The sequence below is a fragment of the Parasteatoda tepidariorum genome, chromosome 9, assembly GCF_982258835.1.
Source record: "Parasteatoda tepidariorum strain Cologne lab strain chromosome 9, Ptep-v5.0, whole genome shotgun sequence".
NCBI lineage: Eukaryota > Metazoa > Arthropoda > Arachnida > Araneae > Theridiidae > Parasteatoda > Parasteatoda tepidariorum.
The window spans coordinates 87,242,154-87,263,059 of NC_141763.1; the positions used below are offsets into that span (position 1 = coordinate 87,242,154).

The following is a 20,906-nucleotide window of genomic DNA, read 5'->3' on the forward strand; positions in this document are numbered from 1 at the left end:
ACTGTTTATGAGCATTTATTAATGCAACCGTAATAACGCAATGGAAAGAGCTTTGAAGCAATCTTAATCATAAATAGCTTTTGGATACAAGTTTAACTTGTTTCTACACACAACTGTAACAAAAATTAAATTAAGTGATGTAATAAAACCAAGGGGATAAAGAACCATCGTTATAATAATTTCTGCTTTCATAGCAGTAATTGTTATTCTTAAATGTACAAGAATAATTTTAATACAGTTTTCTTAAGTGGTAATAGCGACTGCAAAGTTACTAAAAGTTTAATAGAAATAATTATTATAATAACATTTATTTTTATTTGGTACAAAAATTATCTCTATTTAAACCATATCTTAAGTTATTAAATATATATTTTGTTAGAGTGAAATTACGTAGTGCTTAGAAATAAGATATTATATGTAGAAATTAAAATTTTTTATAAGTAACATTGGATTTATTTTCAAAATTGTCTCGAACATACTGTTCAAGTTGTTCCTTAACTAACCTTTTAAATAATTATTTTCAGAATATTTTTTTCAAACATGTAAGGAAAATGTATATATTAGGTTGTGTTAAATAATATTATAAACCATCTTTAAAGTTATTAAATATATATTTTGTTAGAATGAAATTGCGTAGTGCTTAGAAATAGGATATTATATATAGAAATTAAAAATTTTTATAAGTAACATTGGATTTATTTTCAAAATTGTCTCGAACATACTGCTCAAGTTGTTCTTTAACCAACGTTTTTAATAATTATTTTCAGCATATTTTTTTTCAAGCATGAGAGAAAAATGCATATATTAGGTTGTGTTAAATAATATTATTGAAGCAAAGACGAGAAACATTATCAAAATTCAGCTAATTCTTATGAAGGAATACTTGTTTGCAGGAAAAACATCACACTATTTTTTTTCTTGCAAAGATGAATTTTCTTGTACATTTTTTTAACCTGTACTAGTACTAGATACTGTATTAATGTTTTTTAGTGAATGAGAACATTTTTAACTCTGACTAAAAGTAGAAATTTCTGTATTCTCTGAAATTTATATGATAAAATAAAAACGACGATTTGCTAGTTTCAATAACATAAATACTTTTTTTGACGAAAGAACTATTACGATTTTAGTATAAAATTAATTGATTATCATCCATTGGGGTTCTGAGTAAGTGCTCTGTCTGCCCCTATACTCTCAAAAATAAAACTCGCACTTTTGACTATTCAGAAATCTTTGAGATGTATTTCATTAATTTCCTTTACTTCGTTAATTATGAAGATAAGCAACTTGTACCTCAACTTGAAACCTCATCGCAGTGCATAAAAGGAGATAGTTAACTATACTGTTACAAATTTCTCAGTAAAATAATTAAATAACAATTTATGCAGTTTTTATTTTACAATATTCAAACAAAACCATCTAATAACTACAAATAAGATGGTATTTAAACTAACAATTGTGAGGAATTTTATCGCATTCTTGCAGCTTGGTACGTATGATAGCCGATAGGGCTTACCTGTCTAAATTTCATAACTCATAAAACGGGGGTTCATGTCGCAGCATTGATACCACAACAGTTCTTCTACTCCCTTCGATATCCTTCTGTTCCCTTCCTGTATCCTACATTTATTTTTTATGATTTTGAAACTATGCTAGTTACAATTCGTTAAAAAACAATATACTTTTGTTCTCATGTTTTTTTCAACTATACTAAGTGTAAACGTTTTAAAACCGTAAATGTAAAAAAAGTGTTCCTTACATTAAAATTAGTTAATTGGATGGTTATACTACTACCCGTTATTTTACCATAATTTTAGAATGAAAATTCTTAGAGTGTAGAACGATGAAACTGGAATGAAGATTGGACCATCGAAACTAGAATAACGAAATATTACTTTACTTTTGACGAAATTGATTTCCTCGAAAAAATTACTATAGTTATTTCGTTACTTGGGTAAATGTTCGCTAGGAACAAATATCAAGAAATAGTTTCATCAAAAACGAAGAAAGTTTTGTGTAACTGAGTATTCATTTATTAAAATATACCCTTATAAATATCTCTGAAGAAATTCGAATACTAATCAAATGAATACGGGTACGAGTATTTTGCTAGTTTTCTTCTCGTTTCAGGTTTATTTACTGTGTCCAGAGAGTTTTTACTTGGACTTGGGCAGAAAAATGCATGGCCCACCATGATCTAGCTATATCTTAGCATACTTCATCTGGTATTTTGCTCGTGGTCTTTTCGTTCATAGAATTGCATGAGAGGTAAAAATAATAGCTACTTTATGTTGAGATACTCATTTTCTTATCTAAATAACAAGAGCAGCCCGAGTTTGAAAATTGTCCATGAAAAATATTCTTTAGATAAAAAAATAAAAATAAATAAGTGATTCTTATAATATTTAAACAGAAAATAATGAATCTGTAATTATCTTTTGTTTATCACACGGGATTTTCCTCAAGTTCTTCATTTAACTTTTATGTCTGTTAGCATCCAATAACAAGTTACAGGCAAATATAAAGCATTTTCATTTACAGTGGGAACGTTTAACTTAACTATATTTTTGGAGACAAAAGCTTTATTTGCTTTCAAGAAATTTCGAACTTTTAAATGTATAATGAAGCTAGAAGTGTGGTGACATTCTTTCTAATGTTTTTATAAATGGAACTAACCATCATTTACGTTAAATGGAGAGGAAAATCCCGAAAACCTCCAACCGTTAGCCCGACAGCAAGAGGATTCTTACCCAAGATCTAAATTACCACTGAGATTATTTTACGCCAACAAAGTGTTGCCAATGCGTGCCGCTAGCAGAATTTATACAAAAAAGCCATCGCTGGGTTTCGAACCGGCATCAAGTCATAGGGAGGCTACTCTCGTTAAATTCACTTTCTGCCTATTTCGCAAGTTTGGGAAGTTTTTAAGTTAATCGAAGCATTTTTGCAGGTCAATACATAATACACTCCTCCAAGGATATTTCTATCAAATAATTTAAATAATATTTATTAAGTATTTAATTTTTTTAGGAGATTATTTAATAAAAATATAAAAAACTTCGAATTATAAGATTCACATTTTTAAAAAAAAAACTATTTTAAGGAACGAAATTTCAAATGGCAAAAGACAAAATTTGAATGAAATGGGTCAAATAGTTTTTGAGCATTAAAAATTTTAAAAACTCGTATATTTAATGAAATTTGATTTCTCAAGAACTATTCGACCTATTCCGTTGAAATTTCGTCATTTAAAATAATATTCTTTAAAATGATTGAACATTTGTATACATTACCATTCAAGAAATTTTCAAATATTAAGTAAATTTAAAAAAATAAAGATGAAGATTAATTAAAAAAAATATTTTTTACGTTAATAGAAACTTACTTATTTTTCGAATTGCTTGAAAAGTTTCGAGATATAACTAAACGGGTCGAATAGTTTTTGAGCAATAAAAATTTTAAGAAGTCGTATATATAATAAAATTTGATATCTCAAGCACTATTCGACCTATTCCGTTGAAATTTCGCCATTTAAAATAATGTTCTTTAAAATGATTGAACATTTGTATACATTACCATTCAAGAAATTTTCAAATATTAAGTAAATTTAAAAAAATAAAGATGAAGATTAATTAAAAAAAATATTTTTTACGTTAATAGAAACTTACTTATTTTTCGAATTGCTTGAAAAGTTTCGAGATATAACTAAACGGGTCGAATAGTTTTTTGAGCAATAAAAATTTTAAGAAGTCGTATATATAATAAAATTTGATATCTCAAGCACTATTCGACCTATTCCGTTGAAATTTCGCCATTTAAAATAATGTTCTTTAAAATGATTGAACATTTGTATACATTACCATTCAAGAAATTTTCAAATATTAAGTAAATTTAAAAAAATAAAGATGAAGATTAATTAAAAAAAATATTTTTTACGTTAATAGAAACTTACTTATTTTTCGAATTGCTTGAAAAGTTTCGAGATATAACTAAACGGGTCGAATAGTTTTTGAGCAATAAAAATTTTAAGAAGTCGTATATATAATAAAATTTGATATCTCAAGCACTATTCGACCTATTCCGTTGAAATTTCGCCATTTAAAATAATGTTCTTTAAAATGATTGAACATTTGTATACATTACCATTCAAGAAATTTTCAAATATTAAGTAAATTTAAAAAAATAAAGATGAAGATTAATTAAAAAAAATATTTTTTACGTTAATAGAAACTTACTTATTTTTCGAATTGCTTGAAAAGTTTCGAGATATAACTAAACGGGTCGAATAGTATTTGAGCAATAAAAATTTTAAGAAGTCGTATATATAATAAAATTTGATATCTCAAGCACTATTCGACCTATTCCGTTGAAATTTCGCCATTTAAAATAATGTTCTTTAAAATGATTGAACATTTGTATACATTACCATTCAAGAAATTTTCAAATATTAAGTAAATTTAAAAAAATAAAGATGAAGATTAATTAAAAAAAATATTTTTTACGTTAATAGAAACTTACTTATTTTTCGAATTGCTTGAAAAGTTTCGAGATATAACTAAACGGGTCGAATAGTTTTTGAGCAATAAAAATTTTAAGAAGTCGTATATATAATAAAATTTGATATCTCAAGCACTATTCGACCTATTCCGTTGAAATTTCGCCATTTAAAATAATGTTCTTTAAAATGATTAAACATTTGTATACATTTTCAAATATTAAATAAATTTAAAAAAATAAAGATGAAGATTTATTTAAAAAATATTTTTTACGTCAATAGAAGCTTACTTATTTTTCGAATTGCTTGAAAAATTTCGAGAAATAACTAAATGGGTGGAAAAGTTTTTGAGCAACAAAAATTTTAAAAAGTCGTATATTTAATAAAATTTGATATCTCAAGCACTATTCGACCAATTCCGTTGAAATTTCGTCATTTAAAATAAGATTCTTTAAAATGATTAAACATTTGTATACATTACCATTCAAGAAATTTTCAAATATTAAATAAATTCAAAAAAAATAAACATGAGGATTTATTAAAAAAATATTTTTACGTCAATAGAAGATTACTTATTTTTCGAATTGCTTGCAAAATTTCGAGATATAACTAAATAGGCAAAAAATAATTTAAAGGATCCGACTGCTCTCTTGCCTAAGCTATTGGGACCATATTTTCCAAACTGAGGCTACCCCCCATATTTTGAGCATCAAAAGTTATTCAGGGTGTATCACTTTTTTATTCATTTTGCGCATTGTGTATCTACTAAATTTTCTTATGTCTCTGCAGTGTGTCGTTAAATGTTTTTATTTGTGTCGGTTTCATAGAAGACCCACTATCTTTAAAAATGGGATTATTGAGGGAAGTTTTGGACGTATATTTGCAGGTTTTCCTCTGTTTTTTGAGAAATGCTTCGTTAAATGTTAAAAATATGCAATGCAATACAATTTTTATTTTACCTGATGTTAACAAAATATGTTTTAAAAATAAATGCTGTTCTAAAATATAAATCAATAAATCAGAAAGTCAGTTTTTCAACCGCTTACAAAGAGGAGTAAAAACAAGCAAACATGTTAAAAACACATGTCGAACACAAAGATTTAAGACATAAAAACTTAAAAAGAAATCCAATTCTTATGAATATTTATGGTACAATAAAAACCAGCTGTCATTTTGATGTCAAATCCAACCGAAGAATTTTTCTGAGAGAAAAAAAAAGTGGAACGCTTAAGATTATGGCAACTTTTATTGTATGATTAGTTTATTTTTTTTTTATTGACTTAAAAGTTTTTGCATCTAAAAACACAATTGTTCTTTTTATTAAATATTTAAAATATTCTAATTTATGTGTACAAAACAAATAGTGACGAAGCTATTTTTTTAATATTAAGGTTCCAAGCACGAAGTGTTTTCTGAACTTTTTTAAACTTTACCAAATCAATTATTTTATTTTCAAATAAGGATTTTTTTTAATAATTTTACAGCTAGAAGAGATACGTATAAATGTAAAATATTCTTAGAAAGAAAAAAATTTAACGTTTATATAGAAAATTTTTTTTTATTTAGAACGGCAAGCAAAGCATATATTTATCGTTTCTCAACAGCCAATTTATTAATTGCTTTAATTGCACATAATTTATTTAGAAGTTTAGATGTATTGGTAAAAGTAAATCCCTCCTGCAACTGCCCGTTGTAGGCCAGGGGTTCATAAAAGCTAAATCTACACAATATCGTGACTTGCGGTATGTTTGTGGCAATGTGGTTAGCACCGCACGCAAGCCACCTTTACTTCCCAGACACGCTGGTCTAAATCGATCTAAAGGTTAGTGGGCTTCCAGCCGCCACTGGGGATCGAACTCGATTTCTTCACAAAGGAAGTTCAGTGCCGTGTCCACGAATCTATACGTATCGGTATTTCCATACAATATAAAATTCCTAATTTTAAAATTTTTTCATGAGTTAAATTATTAAATTTTTACGTATCCTTTATAAAGTCTCAACGTCTCTCTAAAAGTTCTTTATGCCCACTATGAAGCGATAGCTCAAAATGCTAATTTAAGGCTAATTACGAATGCTAGATGTTAATTTTTTCTCTAATGACTCTATTTTTTCAAGTAGAAAGTTTTTACCTGGGAAATTTTATTTAATTCATTTAGATTTTCCTTTCTTTTCCTTTTTAAAGAAATCGTATCTTTAGCCTTCTATCTGGTACAAACCGTTTAGTTTGAAATTATATTTTATACGAATCGATATCGTTAAGGGAGTCAGCAGGGCATATATCAATAATACTGGAACTGACCTTTTTTGATTGACTTTTTCTAAGAAACTACTTATGATATAGCTTTGAAATATTTTGGAGATATTTGATATCATATCAATTCTATGCTGTGGTAATGTTTTAGTGTTAGTACGAATACTGCATGAGTTACGAAAGATTTTTGGTGAAACTTTTGAAAAAATTTAAAGTTCTCAGCTCATAATTTTTGAAAAAAAATTCTCCTAAAGATATGTATTAACAGTTTTTACAGTGAAAATATATATATGTAAATACTCTGTTAAAAAAACTGAAGCAATATCTTTTTAGCTGCAAAGAAAAGGTACAAAAAGGTATAGCGCTATTGGTATATGCCATACTGACTTCCCTTAATTATTGAGACCTTCAAAGTTTGGCCTATGGATTTAAAGGATTGGTTAAGCATGAAAAATGTATATAAAACAATATCAAGTAAAAAGTCATACTAGCTAATAAATATTTAATAATTTTAAAAAAAACTAAAAAGCTGGAAAACATAATAAGGAAGACATGCAATCTTATCATCAGCTCGCACGATTATATCCGAAAAAATGCGTGCTTTCTAATATTGTATTCTTTTGACCAAGGCAAAATGTATCATTACAATAGTGTGAATATTATAGTGATGCTATTGCATTGATATATTTTCGTTTACTATATTATTACAATATAAAAAAGCACTCTTTTTTCCAGATATAGTTTTGTGAGCTGATGTCGTGATTATATCTTTTCCGTATTTCGTTTTCCTGCTTTTAATTTTTTTTCTTCAAATTTTAAATATTTTTTTAAAATTATTTAATTACAGCATTTTTTCTTCTTCTTTTTTGAAGAAATGTTTTTTTTTTCATGCTTTCTCCATAATTTTAGCTTATTTTATGAATTCTACCCACTTGAAGCTTATGCGAAGTAAATAAAGCTTATTATTACTCCCCTTAATTATTGAGTCCTTTAAAAGTTTGGCATATAGATTTAAATAATTAGTTAAACATTCAAAAGAAAATATAAAACAATATCAAATAAAGAAAGGCATACTCCGTACAAAAAAAGTTATAAAAGCGCAAATTGCGCGAAACTGGGTGTCCTTTGATGTTCATTTAAGCATGAATAAGTATTTACATCATAAATTTTATACACAACAGAATTAGTTAATCTCTAATTTTTGTTTCTACTTAAATTTGCGTAGATTTCTTCGAAGAAAATTCTCTTTATAATCTGGATACTCGTATTACAAATCGAAATTGATATTTTTATTCCATTTACTTGCTCAAGGTTATACCCTATCCAATTACATTTACAGATAATCAATATTGATCTTGAAAGATTACCCATAATTTTTTTTCTAAGGAAATGATAGATCATTTTATCTATAATTACTCTTGAGAAAATATCTATATGTGTACTGATATATTTTTCTTACTGGTGTTGTAATTCTACTGTATATGCTACCACCAACGTAGGAAATATTGGCATTGTAAAAGAATCATATTTCTCTTATGCGGTATTATGAATGAACTATATTTCATTGACTTCGTTGGCAACACTAACATTTTTTTGTTGTTGGAAAAATAGGCACTATGTTTGAATGTCGGACATTCTGTCATTGAAAAAAACGGATGAAAAGAATTGCTTGCCGGTGATTTAGTGACATTATTGTATTTGGTATATCTATGGAGTATTTTATGTGAATTCTATATCAAATGATAAATATGGATTTATTTAAGTCGGACAAACTGCAGCTACCGAATATACAAATAGCTTGAAAATTTAAATTTCTTAGAGCCCATTGCAAACTTTTTGCAACCAATATGAAATGAATTACTGCAATCTCCGCATAAGCTTCTTTATCTTTTTTTTAGTTTGCATTGTGGTCGTAAAGGCATTGCATGTCATTATTTTAAAAAAAAATTAAACGTTATTATATTGGGGAGAATTTAATAATTAAACTCACAATAAACAATATTGTGTAATACATACGACAAACGTAAGATGAAAAGTTCAATAAGACTGATGGTTTTCCAAGCAGCAAATTCATGTTACTGGGTATGAACTATTTTTTCCCGAGTTTCTCGTTTTTGTTAAAAAAAATTCTAACAGAAGGCGCTGCAGGTTTCTTGTACCATTCTAACCATCGATTTTAACATGACGCATGTCATTAGGGCTGACGCTGAGCTTTTTAAAACCTCTGCAGCATGATTTTAATTAATAAAAGGTTTTAAAACATTTATGAGATCTTGAAATATTTTTCTTTGAGAATCTTTGATTTCTTAGTTATATTACCTGAAGTGCTATCGGAGTTTAAAATTGTTGAACTTATCCCAGATACTTTGTGAGGAAATGTAATAAAAAGTTGCTAAAGTTTTTCTTTTAATTTCTTTTCCTTTTCTTTTTTTAAAAATAATTTTTTTTTAAATTCTAAGTTAAATTTAAAATCCTCAATCCTGTCATCGTTTATAAAATAAGATTGCGATTTTAAACTGACAATGAAATTATATATAAAAACTGATATGCATTTTATAGAGCTGTATGTCTTGATATTTTTGTAGAAAAATAATTAGATAAATGCATTGCTTTTTAAATTAAAAAAAAATCAACATGCTTTTAAAGTAATTATTTACTTCATTAGTAGAATATCTATTTTAACCTTTCTGACAAAAGCATGGTTACAAAGATGAAAATTAGGGAATTAAATTTTCCTGCATTTTCGTGGAAAGTATTTTTAATGATCTTTTAATATTTTTATGAACCATGGATACATTATGCAAAGAAAACTCTTAATTAACAACTACCTTTCAAAGTAAGCAATACTAGTTGAGGATCATTAGTTTCTAATATCCATATTGCAAATTAAATATGAAAAGTATGATTTATATTTTAAAAAAAATACTTGTTCCTTTATTTTTCAGAATATTTATATAAGAAAACTTTAAATGACAGTGGTGCCTCATTAGCGATGCTAATTAAGGCTTCCCTGCTTTAAATAAGCTACATAGTTTCCTTTCAGTTTTTTTCAGCAAATATTAAAATTCGGTTTAATTAAACTTTGACATTTTAAAAGTATGAGTGTTTAAATACATATCTAGATATTGTAATTTAAATAAATAATTATTAAAACAAAAGCATTTATTATATAGCATTCCGAAAGATATGGATGTAAATGTAGTTTTTTTTGCTCATTTTATGTGTAAGCTTCTATAAACGAAGTATGTTTATTCCACTCAAAGATATCTGAGCAATTGAAGGGTAATCTACGCTATTTTCCATATGTGATATTTTCCTATTAAATTGTTTTATTTAATATCTCCCAGATTTAAACTTCCACCCGATGCAGTGAAACACATACTAACGTGCACGTAGTATGCACCATGCACCCCGGCCATATTATTAGGCACACTATAAGATTCTATGCAAAATTATAATTATCAGGTAATACAATACAGCTGTATTGTTTTTACTCGGTTGAAACCGGTTTGCCTTTATTTCCGCTCCTGTATCAATTAGTTAACATTGTGATGCAATACGTTTAAAATAAATACAAATAGGAAGTATATAAGTATGTAAAAAATCTCCTGATTAAAAACCCATTATATGTATGTTTAAATATAAAAGTATTGCATATAAACTCGAGCAAATCACGTAATTATTAAAAAACTACAGTACGTCTAATAATGTGATCTAATTATTATTATATACTAATATAATGCTTGATTTAAAAAACATTCTATATTTATATAATATATCACCTAATTTATTCAATCATCGAATTTATATTATATATCGTCTAATTTAACCAATTGATACACGACCGTAAGCAAGTGTAAAACCGGTTTCAGTCACATAAAAACAATAAAGCTGTATTGTTTCACCTGATAATTAAGATAAAATAATCTATGAAATCAAGCAGGTTTTGGTTATGTTGGTCCACAATAAAAAAAGATGTTTTGACTTGAATACTTATTAATCGTGCTCTTTTTCGCGAAAAAGGCTTTGATTATAAATATTTGGCTCTGATTATAGTTTGAATAGTAGTACTTTCAATTGAAATTGAAATAAAAAATCCTTTACTGTCGAATATTTTAAATGAATATCAACTGTTTATTTTGATATCAAATTTAAAACTTGTCCTTAGTCATTTATTGGAAAGGCTTATAACCGAGTGTTGAATCTACGAGACTAAGGTAAAATTTAACGTAGTTAGGGCTTTACGGAGGAAAACTTGAACAGAGAGCTTTTGTAACGTGTTTTGAAAAATGAACATTAAAGTATAGCTTTTATAACGTGTGATAATATTTGGTAAATGTGGTAATTTTCTCATAATACCTTAGAGCATAGTATTTACTTGGTTAAATTTATTTGTCAGTTTTTTATTTCGCAGTAAGATCCTTGATTTTGAAAGCTAGATTTCTTGGTGAACTGTTACCTCTTGAAGGAAAAAATTTGCAAATGAATGGTTAGTTAATCATATGTTTTGGTTTTCTGATTACTAGAATTATGTTTATTTTTATATATATATTTTTTTTATCAGAAATGTTATTACCAAAGAATACCATACTTTTGTTTTCTCCATGTAAGGTGTCTTAGCATTTAATGACTTTTTTTTTAAATATTTACTTTTCAGATACGAATAGTTTATTCCTTAGGAGATCTGGAGGTTCTACCACCCGTTCTTTTCCCCAATTCAGTTACTGTTTCTCATACCTGACTGTCTTCTTAAATTGATATTTACAATAAAGTCAAGGAAAATTTTATTCGGAATCTAAACATATTTTAAATAATTTTATGTAAGAACATTCTTTTTAATGTTTATTATGACAAAATGAAAAAATACTTGGATTTAAAAAATAGTTTCTTATATTTAAAAGTATTTCAACTTAAGAATATCGATTTTGTGACTCAATGATAGAACGAAGAAGTAATTTTATTCCCTAACGTTACTTAAATCATTGTGATATAGGGTTTTTATTTCAATTTTTTTAAAAATATTTTATACTTTTAAGAAATGTCAATAAAAACGTTGAAATTTGCATTGTTCCCCTTCTCTGTTTTCTGTCAACAAGCATGAGCTTATAAATAAAAAAAGATCTCGTGGGAGATAAATATTTCTCCTGTAGCCATTATTCCATTATTTAGAGCAAAAAATGTGAGAAACAATGTCGATAAAAACCAATAAAATTGCGATAACTTTCAAATGATTTAAAATTTTGAATAAAAACTAGATTTAAATTTAAAACGGCACTTTCAGCGAGCCAAATTTTAGTTCTACAGTTTTATTGTCAAAATTAAGTTCTGTGCAAATTAATTTCATTACGTTCAGCCAGCAGATAGTAATTTTTACACGAAGTTCACAAGCTAATAATTTCCCGAGCAAATTATCAAAAGTTGTTATTTTATTTTATCGCACTCCCTGCAAATTTTCTTCATACTATTACAATGCAAGGTTAGAATTTTCATTCTAAAATTATGGGTAAAATAACTGGCAACAGTCCGTCCATCAAACTTAACTTAAAGTTTTACGACAAAGAACATTTGTTACCTTTATGGTTTTGAAATCGTTTGCAACTTTCATGATTAAAAAACCATGAATACAAAACTACCATTTACTACTAGTTGGGTTTCAAATGCAAGGATTGCAAGGATTGGAGCATTGTATTCTAACAGCCTTGGGTCATAAGTTAGGGAGAATAGGATACTGAAAACTATTCTTGAATAGAAGGGAATGGATGAAATTCTGCGGTGTAAACGCTGAGACTGGAGCCCCCGTTTTTTCGTGAGATTTACATATTAGCCCTCTCTATAGTATCTACCATCTACAAGGAACTAATTGGTTTCATTAAGTGGGCCTAGTTGGTGATATAAAATTCTGGTTGTTCACCCGTTCAACCGCATTAGGCAAAAACAGTAAATGAACAATTTTTCTCTCAGTTAACAGTTTTACCATTTTATTTAAGGCTCTTTGACGGTTTTGTTTAAAAATGTAAAAATAACAGTTAAACAAATTGTTATTTAACCATTTTTTCAGAGAACAGTGTATCAAGTTCCTAAATCTCATAGTTTTTGCACAGCAAAAAAATTATCAAACCTGAATACCTAAAACAGGGGCTGCGGCACTATTACTATTCTATTACTATTTTTTCTTTGTTTTAACTTTAAGAAATAATATTTTTTGATAATATTCTTATTCTTGTTTATTTTGTTTAAGTAAACGCCATTTCTAACGACGAAAGTATGTTTTATGTTAACGCTAAATTGTAAGGTATAGTATTAGTAATTGCATTAGTAAACGCTAAAATTGTGTTCCATGAAAGTATGGATAAAAAAAGGTTATTTAAATTGGTCTCATTTAATCTTGTCATGGTCCTTAAAACGTAGACATAAGAAATAATCACTCTTCATTTATCTCCAATAAAATGAAGAAGTTGTCAACTTCAAATTTACTAAATTTAAAATTCCAAATTTATTGAAAATGCACATTTAACTTCAATTTTAATAAATAGGGAAATTTCATGTCTTATTTTTAGCGTTTTGCTGTTATTATTAATATTTAAACTAATATTCTAATTGTGACATTTTTAAAAAAATAAACTTTCAAAACTAACACATTCAATTATTGAAGAAGCAATTTCGTTTAAATATTCTTACATAAACAAAAAGATAATGAATAAATTATGTTTTGTGTAACTAAGGATGGAAAAATAGATTCATTTGAGTCCGTTTTATTTTATCTTGTCATAGTCCTTAAAACATAGACTTGAAAAAACTTATCAGTCTTCATTTATTTTCAACGAAATGAAGAAGTTATCTACTTCAAATTTACTAAATGAGACCTAGTTTAATGAAAGTTTTACACCATTAGCATTTCAAATGAAGTTTTCACGAGTTTCTTAAGTGATTTAACTTAACCGAAATGCAATTATTTTTTTCCTTCAATCCCTTTGGTGGAAAAGTCATTTTCTCACTAATAGCTGGAAGTTCTTAATAGTATAATCTCTTTGCCCTAAGACCTGAATTAATGAGTTAAAAACTATTGTCTTTTGTCCTGCTTCCATTTTAAATATTACGGACGACAAATTTCCAAAACATATATTAATAGAAACAACAATATTAACAAAAGTAATTAAGAAACAATTAATGAATCTCTTGAATATAAATTAAATGAGTGTCGTCAGTTTAAATGTATTTCTTTATTTTAGCTTTTGTGATGAATATGAGTTGAACTTTCTGTTTTATAGTGTAGTGATTATATTTAACGAATAGGATTTTAATTGCGTGTTTAATTGTTTTCTTTTGAGTGAAAATACTTAATTATATATTTAATACATTATTCATCCCTACAAACTAGATTTCAAGCAGGAAAAATGTGATGCCTTAAATTAAAGAACATTTTTTCTTTGCTTTTGATTTAACTATTTGCTCCAAAATGCTCTGAGCGGGTATTTTTTCCAATTTGTAGAAATTACAATCTTCATTTCTCGAGGATATTAATTCTGTAAATAGTACTAAGCTAAATATGGATAAAAATCCAACATATAATTAAAAGAGAGCAGATACTTAGGCACGAGAAATTTTTACACAGGAAATTTTTACAAATAAAAGCACAAATCCTTGAAGCAAGGTAACAAATGATTTTAAAATTAAATGAAAGTTGTTAGAGAGTTTCTAGAATGCACTTCAAAGTCCCACGGGTGAAAAAGTATTTTAGACGAATATTTAAAATTATTATTTTTAAACGTAAGAAGCATGTGAATCCATGACGAAATGTTTGACTGAAATAAAGAAATACCGCGAAAAAAATTATGTCAAAAACTACCAGAATACGGTAAAACTTACCGTACTTCTGGCTCCATTAGAACACCGAAAAGCACAGTTATTAATCGAAGCGCATTAGTAATGATTTTTGGTACAATTAACGATGAAATATGTTTTTATCATTATGCTGTTTGGTTGTAACTGTGGTAAAATTTGGTAATTTTAATTATACCTTAAATCATGAAATAAAAATCATTATTCGGATAAATTTGCTTTTTTGTATTTTTAAATATGTGGTTCAAAGAACTTTAAATTTGAAAACAAGAATTTCCAGAAAACCGTTATCAAACGAAAGGAAAAGTTTCAAAATTGTTGGTTTAATTCAGTATATTTTGGTTTAATAACCAGAATTATGATTTTTTTTACAAGAAATGTCATTACCGTACAAGTACAGTATTTTAACCAGATTTGTTCTTCTTCGAATACTTAAAAATTGCTGAAATGTCAAACAATAGTTTCATTTCTGACACTGCATGAAAATATTGTTTATTGTGAAAATGATGTTCTTCAGCGTAAAATTATTTTTATAAAATCGCTTAATAATCACATTATGTCCGTCTGTTGGTATGGTCTTTCGAAAGTTTGTCTGTTGGGATGTTTGCTAACAACTCGAGAAAGGAAGAACTGATTTGATTATGTTTTCTCTGCAACTTGGAAATTTTAATGAGGTGTTTTGTAAACTGTACAGTTCTTAATATTTTTGGAATGCTTTCACTGATATTTGTTACAAATTGCTTATGGTTTTCTTTTTATCATAATGCTGTATTTTTTATTCCTCTTGGTTTTCGTGAACGTGTTTTTTTCGTGTTTTAACGTGCGCTGTCTTAGAAACAGCATCGTTACAAAATATTTAAGAAAGCAGATGAAACACTCAAGAACAAAAAAGAAGAAAAAAAACGATATCTACCTTTACCTTGCTAAACTCATATTTAAGGTGCTGCAGTAAAAACAGGAGTTTGAAAAAAATACCATGTACGCTGGCCTTAATAAATTGAGAAAACTTAGTACTAAACAACTTTGAAAGGATAGGAGATTTTAGTCCTTGTGGAGGAGACTACGACTCCTTTATAGTGGGAGCTGAACTGCCTGCCATTATGGAGCAAACGAGTTTGCTAGTTTCGTAGTGTTAACATTACCATGAGAGTTTAAAGCCCATTTAGATACTTAAAATTATTAATATGGGTGCAGTGATGAATTGGGCAAACAGTTAAAACAAAAAAGGCTTTCTAATGTTAAGATATAACTGGCAGCCTGGGAGTGGAGCTCGCTTATGTGAGGTAAATACTTATTATATATAATTTATTACGTTTATATACATGATTAATTCAATTTATTTACATACATATGTAGTATATAAATGACCTTAAGTTTCTAGAATTAGTTTCTGAATGCTTCTTTTTGTCTGTTTTGCTGAAAATAAATAAGCAAATAACTTTTCGGGGTTACAAGAATAGTTCAGTTAATAAATAATATTCAAGTTTATTAAATAAATATTAATTTATAATATGACCTTTAAATAACATTCAATATTTAAAAATTTTGAGTGTTCTCGTGCTGAAACCCAAGTAAATAAAAGGCGAGAGATTGGCTGAATAAGTACTCGCCAAACGTATTTCAGAAATGCCAAGTTTTGTTTCCACTTTTAAGTATTCCTGTTTGTTTTGATAAAAAATAAATATTTACCTGCTTCTAATTGTATTTCATTTTGATTCATTTTGATTATGTCAGATTGTTAGCCTTTTAATCCTAGCTCATTTAATTTCTTTAGTTACTTATGGTAACATCTCGCTTCAAGTTCAAACAATTTGTCTACATTTTATAATAAGAAATCTATTTAAAATTCGATCTTGAATATGCTTTTGGATCTATCAATGTTGTTTTAGTTTGCTTAAAATATTGTGCTAAATTGATGGAATAATTAATTCCTGTTATAGAAAAGTTAATGGAAGTATGTTTACAAAATTTAAAATCTGAATCTTTTAATGTGATTTAATTTAAGTATGAAAATATAAGTCATTATTTCAAATTTTCTTGCAGGTTCATTTTGAAGAACCTGAGTTTTAAGTAAATACACTGTAAAAAACCTCGGTAAATATTTAACCAATACTTGGTGCAAAGTTTCCAATTGTACCATAAATTGGGTAAATGAAAAATTATTTTACTTAAGTTGCTCCATAAATTGGTAAGTATGATCAAGAAATCGATTGCACCAAATTTTCGTTCTATGACAGACACGAGTTTTAATCTTAACCGATAACTTATTTTGTAGTTGTTGACTGATGGACGATGTTGGTGTTGAAGCTTGCTATCATCTCATGCGAGTTGTCTTTGAAATTGTCTATTTCATTTGCTGGTAAGTAATCTTTTCTTATTTATTTGCATTAATTGCAGTTCATTTCGTTCATGTCAACTTTAAAAAATTTTTTTCTGTTCTGAATGTGTTAGCTTCAAATTTCTTCTAGGAAACTATATTCGTTAAATAAATGATTAAATATATTAAAATCTATATTAGCTCTTTTAGAGTAAAAAAGGAGATACATCCATTTTATGCTCACGGTAAATACGGCAATCTTTAGGAACATAGCTTTCCGCCAAATTTACTGCCGATGAAAATTTTCTAGGTTCGTGTTTTAATTTCATTATACTGAGCAAAAAAATCGTATGTACTTTCTGTTCGGATTAAAACTTTTTACCAATATCTACGCTTTTGTTTTGATTTTCATGTTCCATTTTGTTCATTTTCGCTCGTAATGTCACATAATTACACGAATTTCGGTCTATACATTCTAGAATGTTTTTGCTGTAAAATTTTCAATGCGAATTATTCACCTCAAATTAGCACCAGCCATTGTCATGGAAAATAGGTTTCTCTTTAAGTTCGTTGGGCGCACAAGGTAAGAGAAAAGCAAAGTGGGTAATATTGACGTTAAAGAAAACAATGCGATATTTTTTATCTTATTCTCCAATAATATCGTACTGAAATTTCGAACAAAACACCAGAAAGAACAAGATTTGTTTTAGAAAATTTAGAAATAAGCTGATTTCTTATAATTAAGCTTTTTAAAAAAATAGATTTTATTATTATTATTTTTAACTAAGTGAAAAAATTTTTAAATGAAACAAAATATCGTATTTAAAAAGTTAATAAATATTTTTGTTATTAAATACAAATAAAAAAATACTTTGATGGTCTTATATACTTCGCTTTAGATACTTATTTTTCCATGATTTTTTTGTAAATTTATGTATATTAATTAAGTTTTGTGTTTTGTGAGGGAGAGAAAAGACAACATAAGCATGAAATCGAACGATCAAAAATGTCACATGTATTCTGCATAATATTTGCAGGTTTTTTTTCCTTTTTTTTAAATATAATTCTTTTAAAAGTTTCATTTTAATTATAAAAGTATTTTTTTTAACTCTGAAATATATCTGCTTCTATGAAACAAAAGACCCTTAGGTTAAAAAACAATTCTCAAAAACTGTATACATGAAGAGTTTTAATACCATCCACATGAATACTGCTTGTGTGTTTATCAGCTACCAGATTCCACCCTCTTAGTCCCAACACGAATTCTTTGATCTATCCAAGTAATGATCAATTTGTTCATTTATTATTTTAACAGTTAACAGTTCCTTCAGCAAATTTTTTACGGGGACGCTCTGCATAAATTTCTAATCACAATTTCTCATGTGGAGAAATCTTATTTGGGTGCTTTAATGCATTTAAACAACAACAATGCTAATAATAATAATATTTTAAAATATCAATATCTTTCTTTCCTTTCCGGGATCTTTGTGGGTCTAAGCTGAAAATCCCCCTTCGTATAAATAGTTGGTCTCGAAAAAACATTTTTAGGTAGTGAAATGTTTTAATTTTTTTTTTAAAATGAGAACTACAATTTCTCATTTTTTTAATATTTTATTTTAAAAATAGTAATTAAAGTATGACTTGCTTTAATTGATCTTTCTACGTTTTAAAAAAGTAAGGATTCAAACCTTGTTTCTTCTGTACATTTTATTACCATAAATTACATTATTTTTTATCTTCTTTCCTTAACACAAAGGCACCAACAACTTCAAGGCTTTCAGTGAAGAAAGAGACTTGCGAAAAAATATTGTTATAACCAGTGCCGAACCTATTGATAAAAATATTTATTTTGCCGAAATTACCAGAATTCCAGAAGGTTAAAAACAGTTTTTCACATTTAAAAAGTACTAGTTTCAAGAACAGCTTACAAGCAAGGAATGTGTATAGTTTCAAGTTTTGAGAATGAAGAAGCTGTGCTTGGAAAAACAATTATTATTTTGTGAATAAGCTCCAAAGTTTTATTTGTGTGTAATCTTTTTAAATCTTGTTGTGTTTTTTAGAATCAACTAAAAAATGTGATCTAGTTAATGTAATAGCACCAGAAAATTCTATAATAATGAATATGTAATAAAAGTATTGGCTTTTCTTAAATACTCACCATCATTTACTAATTTGTGAAAAAAACTACAATATTTTTTTCCCGAACTGTGTGAAAATTTAATATTTTTATCAAGTTGTAAACTATGTTTGTAAAAAAGTAATTTAGTTATGTTGTAGATTTTAATTCAAATGAGGCAGAGTATATCAAGAAAGTTAGTATCTCATTAAAACATTGAAAATTATTTTAAGATGATCCCAAATTTCTAAACTGTTGAGGCATAACATAATATTTATTTTAAATTAGCGTAAATTAAAAATAAGTTTGAATTGAATGCACTCTCTTAGTAACAAAAACATAACTTAGTATAAAAAGTATAACTAAAGAACCAAAACCAAATTAATGAATAAAAAATATGGATTAACTGTTTCTATCAAGTAGTGAATTTTTTTTAAATAAAAATAATAATAAATCTTTAAGTGATTGTTCAAGTAACAAAAAAATGTTTTCGTGAAACAAAGTAAATCGATGGACGCGAACACGCTTTTATTAACAAATTATTCTAGTTGAGTTTAACTTCGTTTTTTAGCAATAAGTTGCCAAATCTTGTAGCTCGTCAGCATTGTTTAATATGTTTGCTCCGAAATGGCAGACGACTCAGCCTCTCTAATACACGGGCTCTAGAGGAAACGCCCTTGTATGCCAGGAAAATTCTCTGGTGCATTTAAAAGCAACTTCATATGTATGTTATATTTTCATTTATCAAATTTTGACTATAGTTGTGTAAAATTAAGTTTTCAATCAATATAGTAGCTCGATTCGAAAATCGTCTCTTGATTTACTGAATTTTATTTTTCCAAAAAACCATTACCATTTACCATATTAAGTGCCAAAAATACTCTTATTTCAAAGAGAAAAGTAAGCAAAATTTCTGTATATAATAATTTTAATTACATTTCGTTTCAATTAGAATTTAATTCACCTACTCTTTTATAGCCTCTTGACTAAACTATTTAAAAAAAAATGTTTAGATTATCAAACCTATTTTGCGGTTATGAAAATGGTAATCTTTCTTTAGTTTTTAAAATGTAGTTCTTTTTTATTCAAAATGAACCTGAATGCAGAGTTATGTTTTATGTTTTATAAATTCTCCTAATAGTATACTTTTAGTACTCATACCTGAAGTGTTTGAGAATAACACGTGGCGCATTCCTAAGAAATTACGATTTCAAAAGCATTTGACAAAATTACTTCGAAAAACATATTTTACACTGTTAGAAATTTCTCAGAAAAATTTTTAAATTACATATTTAATTGTTATTAAAATTATATTCAATCGAAACAGTCAAATCTTCACAAAAAATGGTATTCAAACTGTTAAATGTGAGAAAAATCATTTGTTAACTGTTTTCAAATAATACGGTTACATAACCCAAATTTTATCCGCTCCAACAACACCTGCCTTATAAAAACAACTAGTTCCTTGCAGCTTGATACCTATTACAGCTGAGAGAACTAATATGCTGATCTCATGACTGGCTAAACCGGTATTGGAATACAGCATCATTTCTTCAATTCCTACAACATATGAAGAGTTTCCAGTAGCCTTAATTGGTGTCAATGGACACTTAGAATACGATACCCTCATTCTTACATAGAATTCAGAACAACAGAGCTTCTGAATCCAAAACGGCACAACCTTAATTTTAGAACAAAAGTTCTAACTGTGCAGGTTTGAAGAAAATTATTAACTGCGTAGGGGCTAATTTTATTCAAGGAATATAAATAGTATAAAATCAGATATTCATGAAATAATAAGTGAAAAAAATAAATCATTTTACACATATAAAATACATATTATGAAGAAAAAAGATTTTATAACAGTAGCATTGCAACAATTAGAAGC

At 27.3% G+C, this 20,906-nt stretch overlaps 1 long non-coding RNA gene across 2 annotated transcripts in view; it reads left to right on the plus strand.

Annotated features, from left to right (window-relative positions):
* Positions 1-19,063, plus strand: part of LOC139426799 (uncharacterized) — a 93,262-nt gene extending 74,199 nt beyond the window's left edge. Inside the window, exons 2-4 of one of the 2 annotated variants that reach the window (XR_015429390.1) lie at positions 16,629-16,773; positions 16,861-16,944; positions 18,659-19,060. This is a non-coding gene — a long non-coding RNA (uncharacterized LOC139426799). Of the gene's footprint in view, positions 1-16,628; positions 16,774-16,860; positions 16,945-18,658 lie in introns of both variants that reach the window. The other variant, XR_015429391.1, reaches the window with a different exon arrangement.
* The last annotated feature ends 1,843 nt before the right edge of the window (positions 19,064-20,906 follow it).